This window comes from Thunnus maccoyii, chromosome 6, assembly GCF_910596095.1.
Source record: "Thunnus maccoyii chromosome 6, fThuMac1.1, whole genome shotgun sequence".
Classification (NCBI taxonomy): domain Eukaryota; kingdom Metazoa; phylum Chordata; class Actinopteri; order Scombriformes; family Scombridae; genus Thunnus; species Thunnus maccoyii.
The window spans coordinates 13,054,138-13,067,519 of NC_056538.1; the positions used below are offsets into that span (position 1 = coordinate 13,054,138).

The 13,382-nt window shown below is 40.0% G+C and overlaps 1 long non-coding RNA gene across 4 annotated transcripts; it reads right to left on the reverse strand.

Moving 5' to 3' along the window:
* Positions 1-486: 486 nt before the first annotated feature.
* On the reverse strand, positions 487-13,082 carry LOC121899558. Of its 4 annotated transcripts, none has more exons than XR_006096749.1 (5): positions 12,290-12,900; positions 10,826-10,960; positions 9,877-10,723; positions 9,279-9,622; positions 487-1,473 (listed from the first exon to the last, which is right to left on the reverse strand). It is a non-coding gene; the product is annotated as an uncharacterized LOC121899558 (long non-coding RNA). The 4 variants fall into 4 exon arrangements; XR_006096747.1 differs by lacking the exon at positions 487-1,473 and having other exon boundaries at positions 8,390-9,622; positions 9,877-10,001; positions 10,600-10,723; positions 12,290-12,890; XR_006096748.1 differs by lacking the exon at positions 487-1,473 and having other exon boundaries at positions 8,390-9,622; positions 10,826-11,198; positions 12,290-13,082.
* Between the last annotated feature and the right edge of the window lie 300 nt (positions 13,083-13,382).

A 13,382-nucleotide genomic window follows, 5' to 3' on the forward strand; every position in this document is an offset into this window, starting at 1 on the left:
ATTCCTCATGTGAAAATGTCATTCCACCTATGTTTCAAACTGCAGGGTTGGTGGTTTGATCCCCAACTCCTCTTGTCCATATGCTGAAGTGTCCTTTGGAAAGACATTGAACCAGTGCCTTGTACATTAGCTTGCTGCCATCTGGGTATGAGTGTGTGAATGGGAGGCAAATTGTAAATCCTTTGGATAAAAGCGCTATTTAAAAGCAATCCGTTTACCACTATGGTTAGAATTCATGTCAACAATTAGGAGTGCATAATCTGTAAATGAAGAATAATGAGTAGGCAGTTCAGCAAGTAGCTTGACCAGATCTTTTTCAAGTTCAAGTTTTATGTGTCACATACACATCAGTACAACAGCAACAACAGCAGCAGCATTGTACAAAGAGATACATGCAAAAAAAGTTTAAAACAGGATAGAAGATCAAAATGTCAAACAGTGCAACATTTAAGATTTAAGATTTTTAAGAAAATGTAAACAGGCACATAATATAAATGCATAATATAAATGTAATATAAACATACATATATAATAATAATATATAAACATATAAACATCCCTCCTTTGTCTTTCAAGCATTCAGAGAGGGGTTGTTGGCTTGACACCGTGAGGTCAGTTTCTCCACCTCTCCCTGGTATATCGAATGCCAAATGGGTGTGGTTATTAATTGCCTTGTTTTTTTGCCGTCACCTGGCATGTTTTCGTTAAAAAACATATTGGACAGTGCAAATTGTTGCAATGCAACATTTAATAAGCGCCATACACTGGGTGGCATTGTGTACATCTGCCCCATCAGGCACTTATTAAATGCCGCCAGGTGTCCGTTATGCAAATTTTCATTATATCTCCTCCCTCCCAAAAAGGCACTACCTACTGGCCTCTACAGAGCTCAGGTAGTACAATTTGTCCGAATGAGGGTTTTTTTCAGGGTAGAGGTAACCACGCATGTGTGGATTTGTGAGACATGGATTTGACATTATGTGTATGATGTGTGTGCGTATTGAAGACTCATTGAGGTGGTCCAGGAGAGCCTAAAATCAACTCCATATTTCTTCCCTCCCAAACCGTATCACCTCTCCTATTATCTGTGTTTTAATGTTTTGTGTAATGACTCAGAACCTAGGAACCCAAAAGCATGAACTCAGAAACAGGAGCAGAGTCCAATATTCTTTAATCAGTCCAAAAAACAAGCAGGGGTCACAAACCAGGCAGGCAGGCAGGCAGATCAGGCAGACAGATCCATGGGACTAGGCAAAATCTTCAGACCGGGAAACAGACAGGGTAACAGGAGAGCAGACAGATAGGTATGGTAAGGCTGGAAAGCTAGGCATAAACACTAGACAATCTGGCAAGGGGTATGAGAATCTGGGCAAGTATATAAAAAGTGACTGATGAGCATAATGGGAGGAGATGGGCGGGGAACCTCTGGTGAGGGGAATGAGGTGATTGCAGGGCAGGTGGGGGTGGCAGGATCTGCAATGAAAGGAGAGTTAGTGATCAGGCAGGTGAACAGCATGAAAAATAGTCACTAAGAACGTGAACCTGTGACAGTTTTGTGCTTTTATGTTCACTTAGCCACATGCGATTAGGGTGGAGTTATTAGTGTTTTCAGAGAGTTGGTGTTAACTGCACACACACTCACGCCTCACTCACTCTCTCTGTCTCTCTCTCTTCACATCTTAAAGCTTGTGAGGCTTAAATAATATTGACTTGATATTCAATGATATCAAGGGCAAAATCTACAGTCAGATATTGGGGGGTTGGTTATGGGGTGGTAGGCTTATTTCAGACTTTCAGCTACTTCAAAATAAACATGTCCTGACAGCTCTGATGGAGCTCAGGATTCATCTGTAAGGGCTACTTTATCACTAACAGTTCCACTGTAACCTGGAATCTGTGTGTAACAGCTGACCTGTGTAGATGTGTAGCAGAACACAGAACATTAATACTGTCAGATCCTGACCAATCTGGTATTAATGAAGTTACCACTGCTGTGCTGCGTGCGCAAATACAGTTTCTTTCTCAGTTTGGAGATGCACTTATCCTTTCAACTGCTGTGTAATGCTGCAGCCAGCTGTGACACACAGCCAGCTGTGGGCAACAAACAGAACATGAGTACTGATGTTTCTGTGAAATCCCGGATACATTCAGTGACACCTGAACAACATTATTGCAAGATTCAGACATTAATCTAACATGTTTTAGATCTGCCTGAGTCACATTAACACTGTATTTTGACATTTGACATTTCAGCAGATTATGTTATAGATGCTAAATACTAAAGTAAAATAAGCAAAATACATGAAAGTTGGTTTGTGATTGTGGAGAGCTCTGTGTGTGCATACCTCTACTAATTAAAGACATGCAATTTGAGGCTTTTGTGCTCTCTGCAGTTTTCATTATGGACCAGTCTGTGTGCTGAAATGTGGAGAAAAGCCTGAAACACTTGAAACCGCTCCGCTCACTCAATCAGACACAAAACAAGGGCAAATTGCACCCGGCCACAAAATTTTATGGGTGTGTTTGCACTGGCATATCATTAGCACAAAATCTTTTGTGAATAGGACCTTAAAATGGGGCAGATTAAGGTTGCAAATGCTGCACAATTCACAGTGCTATTAGCGGGCACGATCCATTCTTTGTGGATTTGGTAAACATACTTCCCTGATCAACTAGTAGGCCTAACTACAGGTCCCTATAAATGTATACAGTGGACTAAACCACTTTGAAATCTTTATTCGCAAACCCATCTCAGTGGTGTGAACTTACAGTCTTTTGTCCCAGTGACCCATCATCAGAGCAGACCCCTCTGTCATATTTGTTGCATTGATTGTGTTGGGGAAAAAAAGCGTCAGATCATCAGGCAGGCGAAACCAAAACTTGAATCTATAGAAGAATAAAACGCAAGAAAAATAACAGCAGCAATGTCCACATTGTTGTACTGTCTACAAAAGGTGCAGGCAGCCACACAGGCACAGCTCCTGCAGCAGTGCTGCACCAGCAGCAGGACATGGATATATCCTCTGGGTGGACAGGAGCTTTAACACCGACTCTACCCATCAACAGATGTTTCAGCTGGGTTTGAAATAACTCCTTGAGCACCACCATTGACTGAAAATAGCCCCATTCGACAGTAACAGCTAATACCATGACACCGGTGGCAATCAAGCTGGATCTGCTGACTGGGAGAGAGCATAAACAAAAAGGGGAAGAGAGGAGGGCTAAGGGATAGGCTAAGGCTAACTCCTCATCAGCTATCCCTACCCAGCATTTTCCTCATCAATGTATAGTCTCTCATGAACGACATGGATGAACTTCTACTGTGGATCACCATTCATAAAAGGATTATGGACTGCAATGTCATGATTTTTACAGAAACATGGCTTAACAACAGTGTCCCTGATAGAGCCGTTGAGCTACTGGGCTGCTACATCCTCAGGGCAGATACAACAGCTCTATGACTCCAGTAAGATCAGAGGTGGGGCGTGGAGCACTGTGCCTTTACGTTAACAAAGCTTGGTGCACGCACAATGCCATTATCTAGAGGCACTGCTCTGCTAACCTAGAATATCCCATAGTTAAGTGTAGACCTTTCTATTTGCCCAGAGAGTTTACATCTACTGTTGTGACCACAGCACACATCCCCCTGGATACTAATACTGAGCTTGCAATGAAAGAGTTGCATGCTGCCATCAGCAAACAACAGACTACACACCCAGCTGATGCCCTCTAGTTCTTATGTAATGTTAGGGGAGGGGTCATGCTAGTAATCTGTCTATGTCACTGAGCCACAATTTCAGGCCCGCCCAAAAAATCCTGAACACAGAAATGGTGAAAAGCAGTTTAAAGGTCTTACTCCAAAGTTCAGTATTACATAGTTCACAGTCTTTTCACGTTTTCAGCAAGTACCTTCTAACCTGTATAATGTGTTTCAAAAGAAATCTCTGATGTTCCTTTAAATGGACTTTAAACTTAAGGAATTGATGGTAATTTTAGAAAAAAAAAGGGATTCATCAAAAAAAGCAGGTAGACATTCAAAAAATTGTTTTCACTCATTTTGAAAGGCAAAAACATATCATTTGTCTGTAAATCATCCTTTTTGCTTGTTATAGCCTACTTTGCTAGTCTACATTACTCCAACCATTATCAAATAGGCTATTAACATTAACAGTGTATATGTAACCCTGCTCCTGCTGCTGTTTTTCTGTTGTTTTGTTGCCACCTACTGGAGATGTAAAGACAAGGTAAGACACAGTTTTCACTGCTGGTACTGACGTGACCATACTCATTAGTTTAACAAGTTTGTCTTGTGAAGTATTTTGACTAATTCCATGCACAATTTAATTAGCTAGCCTGTGCAAAAGGTACTGAATTCCAAACATGCTGAATGATTGAGGAATTTGAGGAAGAAAAACACTAACAAGTGAACTTTAATTGTGATGTGTTGCCAGCCTATTGGGAAATACATAAAAAAATGCAATTGCCCTGTTTTGAAGTCAGTCTTTCCATGTTTTCCCTTTTCACAATGGCGAATATTACTTTGTAGCATAACACGTGTAAAAACATTTTTGTGCCAAAGCCATATAATGTTATCTTGTCTTTATCAACAACTGTAGGAGTATTAATACTTCATTAATGAATTACCTTGTCATTAGGGCACCACCTCCTTTTTGGTTAAGATTTGTTAGTGCCAGGAGGGAGCACTGACCCTTGTTCAATTTAATCAATGAATCAGTCTCATAATCGTGAGTTCTTGTCCAAAACAGTGACCTCTGTTTACTGCAGCTCAAAGAAACAACAAAACACTTTTAGGATAAATGAAGACATTTATTAATAGCTAAACGTCTTGAGGATACATTATAAAGCATAGTTAATATAATATATACAGATAACGTATTGTATTACGTTAACGTATTGTACCGGGGAATGCTAAGGAAAAAGCTAATGTCTTGCTCTCAGAAAGCAGTTCTTCTTCTTCTTCTTCTTCTTCTTCTTCTTCTTCTTCTTCTTCTTCTTCTTCTTCTTCTTCTTCAAAGGTTTAGGTTGCAGAGTCAGGCTTTTGGTTGGCTTGTAGCAACTTAAGTTGAGCGTCGAATAAAGTTTAGTCTGACTACGTTCAAGTCTTCAGCGGCGTCTACTTCAAAATAAAATACTGTATGTGTTTACTTCAAATTAAATTACTATGCGTGGAAATACGAGACTTAATGTTACTACCAAAACAAAACAAATTAACTTGTTGCAATAAAAGGTTAAACACGGATATATCTGGTTGAAAAACAAATAAAAGAGAGGTCTTAAGAGTTTTCTTGAGTTCTTGGAGGCCAGCTCAAAGAGGAATCTCTTTGAGGCTGTTTTATAAGGTAGAATAAAACGGGAGGAATTCGGGTGTGTTTTAAAGGGTTTCGCGCTGAATTATTGATGAATATTCAATTTCTTTGTTCTAGGGGCTTTAGGTGTGGCTTGTGGTTTGCAGCCTGTGTCTCCTGAAGTAAAGGAATTTGGTGAAATCTAATTCTGAATTTTTACATGCAAAAACTCACCCTTCAAGTCACTGTTGCCTATTATTTCACATTAAAGCTGTAAACACATTCTTTTCATAGTGTCCAAGCATTCATGATATTTCTGATTAATAACGGTCCTTTCAGCTTGTATCATATTTGTAAAACCATTCAAAAACAGTTAAGAAATTCACATGATTCATGATAAGTCAGTTCTTCTAATAACAAACATTAACCTTCATATTAACACTTCATGATGTCTAAGCATATAACCTTCATTGATTCAACTTTCTCAAACTATTTACACAACTAAAACCATTTACTGAAATAAAGTTTAATACTATAGTGAAAGGAAATAAAGTCAGGCAACATTTATGTGATTAGATTACTTTCAGAAACATATTATATATAAGTTGACATAACTTTCTTCATAATATTAAAGCATTCAATGTGACTATTGTTTAACAATAAAAGAAACTTTAAACTCAAATCCTTGAAATATTATCTTTACATTCCTATTATTTTAGAAACTTCATTCTTTCAACCAAACTACTTGTCTAATTTAACTACTAAAATATGATTGTCTATGAGGTTAATAGATCACAAGTTAAACACTTACAATACAAATACATGGTTATTAAACATTCATTAACTCTTCACATAAGGGAATTTAACTCTTGTCAATAGAGGAGCAGTATCGTTACCTGTTAGTATAAAAGGATAATACAATCTAAGTCTTATATCTCTTTAGTAGATAGTCATACACCTATGAAAGTTATACCATTCTCCTTGTATTTACATGACAAATAACATGATATTAGTTACATGGTGATTAGACATTTAATTGACATGAAATTCAGGTTTGTCTCAGATTTGAAAGGAGGCTTCAAAGTCCTCAGGAATGAGGGTTAGTTTATGGCGTTGTTGATAAGTCTTCCATCTAAGGTGGGAGTTGTTTTACTCCGGTCCAAGGGTCAGTTCATGCTTTTAGTTCGTGTTATGATTCAATTTATCGGAATGGTTTATTAGAAGGTCTTTGAGTCTGTTGAGCATCACTGATCAAATCCCCACTTAGAGGGTTACAAAGGTCAGTTCTGCAGGCCGAGGGTATGCTCTTACAAATTTATGAATCCAGGGAGTCTGTCTCTTATTTTCCTTAAGAATCAAAGATTAGTTAACAGAATTAAAGAACAAGCGCTCCTACAACAACATACCTGCCCACATTTAGGTTTCAAAATACTGGGGGTTTTTTGATGAGGGGGGAGGATGAAGTGAAAGATAACATTTTACTCGAGTTGAAGACAACTATGCTCACAGAACTTAATATAAGTGCAACAAAACCGTTGCGAGTAAAAAGCCTATAAGTATTTTATCAAACCACTTGTTAAATAAGCATAAACATGTAGAGAAGCGATTTTTTCAACTGCTTTGCCTGCAGTGTCCCATCCACCGCTGGTATGTTTACACAACTACAGCGCACTGGATAAGCTAATAACACAGAAGCTGTCTGTATGTAGCCTAAATGTTAATCTGAGTTTGCCACATATCTTAAAATTTGGCAAATTCTTGTAAACTTACGTGCTAACTGAGACAAACCAGCCCCTCCTCTCTACCAGTACCTGCAGCAGTGAATCACATCAGCAACAGAGGGAGGAGAACAGAGGACGGGAGGAAAGACGGCCGTGCAGAGAGCAGAACATGCCTCTTGAATTGGGTTGTGGTGCCAGATAGGTTGAAACTGTATGTTGTGTGTGGATTGTGTGTGTATTTCGTGTTTCATAGACGATCTGGCAACTTGGGTGACTTCAGTCAAACATACAGAAATTAGGGATCCATGTGTATGACGATTATTCATAATTAAGGTTGAGGGCCATGCAAATTACAGGAGTTTCCCGGGAGAAACAGCAAAACAGAAGCACAGTGGGAGAGGGGTGAAAAAAGGAGAAACCCGGGAAAAAAGGGAGTGTTGGCAGGTCTGATCAACAACATAACTGGTGCTAAATGAGATACAGTTATGGGAGGCTTTTGACTTTGGGTCACACTGTCCTCCTGAGGGACACAGTCATCGACTTGGCTTTTTATGTGCAAACAATCAAAAGGGTGGCACTGAAAACACAAACACTACAAATGATTCTGACAACTGTCTTGGCAATTTACCTCGCACTTGACTGAGGAAAGATACCATTCTCAATACAGTATTGTCATACCGTTCCAGTAAAGGTATGTAAAGGACGTTGGTATTATATTAATAATAATAATAATAATATTAAGAAATGGCAAAGCTATTAAAATGGTCTAAAAATAAACAACTATTCCAGACATATGACTATTAGCCATTAAGCATCAAGTTGGGGAGTATTCTGATTAAACAGGAGACATTATTTGTCAGCCTTCATTCTGTAACACAACAGTGCGATAATCCCTTCAAATCTGAAAATGAATATACATTATGTATACACAGCAAAATCGCCAGTGTTAAATTAACTCAGAGTGTTAAATTTAACACAAGAAGGGTGTTTATATGCATCTACTCTTTTCAGTGTTCATTTAACACTTACACTAGTGCTAATATTTTTGGAGTTATTTCAACACTGTAGGGAGTTAAAACTGAACACCTCTGTAGTGTCAATAGTACTCTACACTAGTGTCAGTGTTAATGTTTTTACTCTCAGCCAGTTATTTCAACACTGTAGGGAGTTAAAAATGAACACTGGCTAACGTGTGTAGTGTCAATAGTGCTCTACAGTAGTGCCATTTTTACAAAATGCTACACTGACTAGGGTTAAAAATGTTACACTGACAACTAATGCATAAACACTAACAGGTGTAAAATGTGACTACCAATGCCCCCACTAGCCACCACAACCACCCCACCAAAAATACACAAAGCAACAATTTCTTAAGAAAAATATATTATCATTAAAAGTCCACCACATCACTTTCACAACAGACAGCATAACAGACTGCATGGATTCATCATACATAAATACAGTATGGAACAAGGTACACTTGGTCATCGGTGTCATATGAAAATTGCCTATCACAAGGTCTGTAATGTAACAGGTCGTTTACAGATATTACTGTGAAAACCCCAGTGTTCTCCTCAATAGCAAATGTATTGAAATGATCATCAAAGAAAAGGGTTGAGACTTTACAAATTAAAAGATAAGCATTGTCGTCTCTAATAATCATACTGTCAATCCTGTTGAACAAAGGCATCTCATTTTCAACTCCAGTAACCACATACATCCCCACCTGATACTCTGTGCCATAGCTTTTGACCCAAGGGGTGGTGGAAACAGTCAATACATCAAAAGATTCATTCAGTGCCTCTCCACCCTCTAAACTGCTGACCAAGACTTGACTTATGGGACCAAACTTTAATCTTTTAAACTTAGAGTTCTCGAAATGAGATGCTAACTCTTCCTGATGTTTCTTAGCCAGTGTCATGGCAACGTTTTTAAAATTTTTAATAGACTTTTTAAAGAAGTTGTGCTTTCCTTCAAATCTCATCTCATGGTCCAGCTATAGGCTCAGCTACAGGGTCAGCTACATGCTCAATCTCAAAATCGACAGGATCTGGATCAAGACAGTCCCCATGTGCTCGAGATAAGTGACGTTGGTAACCAGAGTATGTGCAGAAAACAAAAGAACATTCAGGCTCTCCACATTTCAAGCGCAAAGACTTTGCAGGCAACAATCCATGCTGGAACTTCAAATATCTGAATATCACTGAACAAAATGTGTGGTGTGCCTTGCAAATGTAACAGGTGCACATACTTCAGGTCAAAGATGTGTTGTTCTTCAAACTGCACAGTGAAGAAGCCTTGCTCTGATTTCCTTGACCCGGGGACTCTCCTTCACACTGCCCGCATTGATCCCATACACGGTGCTCTGGATGAATGTGAAGAAGCTGGACAGCGCATCATCATACGGCACAGCGAAAGTAAAATGTGCCTTGAAGAGCTTGTCGAAGGCGGCAACTGTGGTCTGCATCCTGCAGGGAATGGCCTTCTGGTCCAGGATGATGTGGAAATCCTGGATGCTGTTGCTCCTTTCTCCGACACACAGAAGGGCTATTTGAGGCCAGTTTCCTTGAGGAAGGTCTCCATGCTATTCCCCACCTGAGAAAGAGATAGAGAAATAGAGAGAGAGAGAGAATTATGCCATGTTTTGACTCAAGTCATTTTGATTCATGTGCAATTGGATGGATGGTGCACAAGGACAATAATGAATTAATGTGTGATAAAGGAATGGATGGAATATACTTTTCTAAACATATATATATCTGTATCACCCCTTGCCATCATGGCCCATGAAATCCTTACATCAGTTGACATGAACCTTGAATCAGTGATGTGCAGTCCTAAGATAATACCTTCATGAACTTGATCAGGCGTCCAGCAGCATCTGATGCGCTAATCTTGCCAGTCTTCTTGCCCTTACAGGCTGGATGTAAGAGGTGAAGCAGCAGAAGGATGGCGGCCATCTCAGAGTCCCACTCTGCAGAATGCCATGCTGAAGAATTAGAATTGACACTATAGGAATAACTTTCAAGTGTCACACCATACTGAAGTTTGTTTTCCAAAATTACACCGTGGGTTTAAAATGGTCAGCAGTAAGGTGCAGTATGTGATTTGTAGTAAAGGGGCCAAAAACACAACGATGTTGTGTTCAATCTACTGTCCAATTTACACTTACCACCACTCTGGTGATCATAGAAATGTTCCTGTTGATTTCAAGAAAAAATGTTAATCTGTTAGCTGGTGAGTGCCCTCTTGGACACTCCTATGCAGTCCGCAATAAAGATTGCATTTCTAGCCAAACAAGGAAATTCATAGACTATGTGGATTACTACTTGCACCAGCTCTATCATTTCCTGAAGTTTGGCTGACAGGTAAAGACATGATCACATGACATAGCCAAGATGGCGCCGTCACGGAACGACTCCAGCATCAGCACACACGTGCTGTTAAGTCTACCCTGCAATGTTGGGAGAACAGCATCATTCATCCCCCCAAAAATGCAACAGAGGTAAAAGAGGCTTTTGGAGGTAAAAACAACAACAACAACCTGTTATTGCAAGTGCATATTCACTTACCCATGACTCTCCACCATGTCAGCCACTAGTATGTTCACCAGATTCCAGTATTACTGTCAAGTCAGAACCTGATGATGACCCCTGGGATGCATGGGATGGTGACCACTCTCATCCTCCTCAGCACCTAAGAAAACACACAGCCTTGCATTGTAACATTCTGTTCACACGATTAATAACAGCAACAATCTGAAAACAATTTGAAAAATATAAGCCTGCAATTTCTCACCATTACACTCTTCAGCCTTGAAAGACACCTAAGATGACTTCAAGAGTTCATCAAATATGTCCAAATCCACTTCCATGCCTGCAGAATCCTTCAGGCTCAAGGAAGCAGAAACTGGCAAATTGAATTTTGCCAACACTAAAACAGAAGAAAGGTCAATATGATTTGTTTATTTGAGAGGGACAAGTGTGCATAAATGAGCAGAGCATACGTGATGAACTATAAATACACCAGAGATAGCAGGAATCCTCATTTTCATCTGTATTTCCTAAGCGATTTCGGATTCAGTGTGTTGCCCAAGGTCACCAATATGTGGACAGCAGAGCTGGGATTCGAACCACCAACCCCTCAGTCAGTAAACAACCTGCCCTACCAACTACAGAGAGGGGTGGAGGGTGGGTGGGGCGGGAGAGGATGAGTGTGGGGGTGGGAGAGAAGGATGGAGGGTGGGAAGAGAGATGGGTGGAGGGTGGGGGTGGGAGAGAGGGTGGGTGGAGGGGAAGGGTGAGGTGGGAGAGAGGGTGGACGGGGGGAGGTTTGGGGTGGGAGAGAGGGACAGGGGTGGGGGAGTTACTAGAGGGCCCAGCTGTTGTCTGAGTACCAGGAACTGCATCTGTATGTGTGAGCTAGAGCCGACCCACCAAGGGTCTATTTATTCACTATTTATAAAGTGCCTTGTGCATGTGTAATGTTATACTCTATCTTTCTATAAGTGTTCAACCTTTACTATATAGCCTAGCCTAAATGTATGCCCCTTACTTGAGTATGTTAGCCTATAATTATATCAATTTTATATTTAATTTATATTTAAACACATTTACATTTTTTAAATGGGTTGTTCTAGTGGAAATTCAGCAATTTTCTAAAGAAAATTAAAAAGCAGTTTGACTCAAAAATATAGCTAGCACCCTACTGGTCTCTGCATCTCAGTTCCTAGGCTGCATCCTACCTAGGTCCTATTTTATCATTGGGTCTTAAAGACTGCTCCTCAAACCCAATGATAAAATAGGACCTAGGTAGGATGCAGCCTAGGAATTGAGATGCATCACAGCCAACTTACAGAAGTGACAAGACACATTTACTAAATTGAAAAAAAAACACTGCCGAAGCTTGAGCTAGCTAAGGTTAGCTGGCTAGCTAATGCTTCATACAAGAGCAATGCGAGAGCACACTGGGCCAGGATAGTAACGTCAAATACAACACTGGGATTTTAAACGTCCTTTTAAAAGATCTCTGGTCCGGTAACGTTAGCTAGCTGGGCCAGGCAGGATAGTATTTAGCTAGCTAGCTAGCTGATATAGCTCTAGCTAGCTCACGTTAGCTAGCCAGCTAGCCGGTTACAGCTAAGTTGACCAGTTCCACAAAAACAAAGTTGTCATATTTATATATATATATGCAATTCACTTTAGGCTTATTCGTAACGCTAATATCAATCTAAAACCTACAATTTTATCGACTCAAACTTACCGCTGCAAGATGAAATCTGGCCGAAGTCCAGGCTGTGTGTCTGACAAGGTCAAGTGGGCGCGCAGGCTCAGCTCACCGGTGGCTGGGTGTGGCCAATTGAATGAGCCCTGGTGTAATTTCAGAGTAATTCTCAGGACGACCAAAGTCCACTCTTACACTTGGAGTAACTGACGACTTTGAGTGTTGGTTTTGATCAATTCTGAGTAAAAACAACAGTAACCCCAGTTAATTAACACTGACGCTGAAAAAATAACACTGGCATATTTGCTGTGTACATCCTTAATATTGCAGTCATCTTATCTGTTGCTTTGCGGGAGTTGTTTGGTGGGTAAGGCATTGTTTATGCCAGCTTAAGTAAGGGTTATAAAAGTGGGAGTAAAATCTAAATATTTATTTAGGAACACACTTAGGTCTAAAGACAAACTCTTGGCATTTCAAGAGACAGTAGAAGTACTGAAATCAGTTTGAAGAATTTTTATAGAAGTCCAGTTTTTTCTGGTTGTTCATATGTCCCTGCTGAATAAGCTTGTATATCCTTTAGCCACTAGGGGAGGAACATCTCCTCATCATCTCTTAATCTGTGCACACAATTTAATGTGAATGAAATCACCAAGGTCTCTCTGGTCTAGGGGTATAGCAGAGACAGAAGCATCTTATCACAGTTTACCTTGAGGTCAGTCAAGTTTTAAATTCCTCAATCAAATATGCAAAGGTGTACTCTCCCATGAAGGTTATATTGCACATTTAACTCTAGTCAACATATTTAAATGGGGATTAGGGTGTTCAGTTGATCAAATGGGTTTACTATAGGGCTGTAGTCTCCCAGTCGACTTGTCGATTAGTTGGTCGATATGCTCTCATCCGACCAAATTCTCATTGGTCAGATAATCTCCGTGTTCCTTTCACAAGAGGAAAAGTGCTACATCAGTAGCCTTCCAGGATTAATCCATTATTTCGGAGCGGAGGAAAAGGTTAGCGGTAAGTTGTCAGTCTGGCAGTAAATGTACAGTATAGACTCCAGTGTGTCAGTTAATAAATGCTTAAAAGTCATGTCTGTCATTTCCCCAAGTGCTGGAAAAGTGAAGGGGGTTAG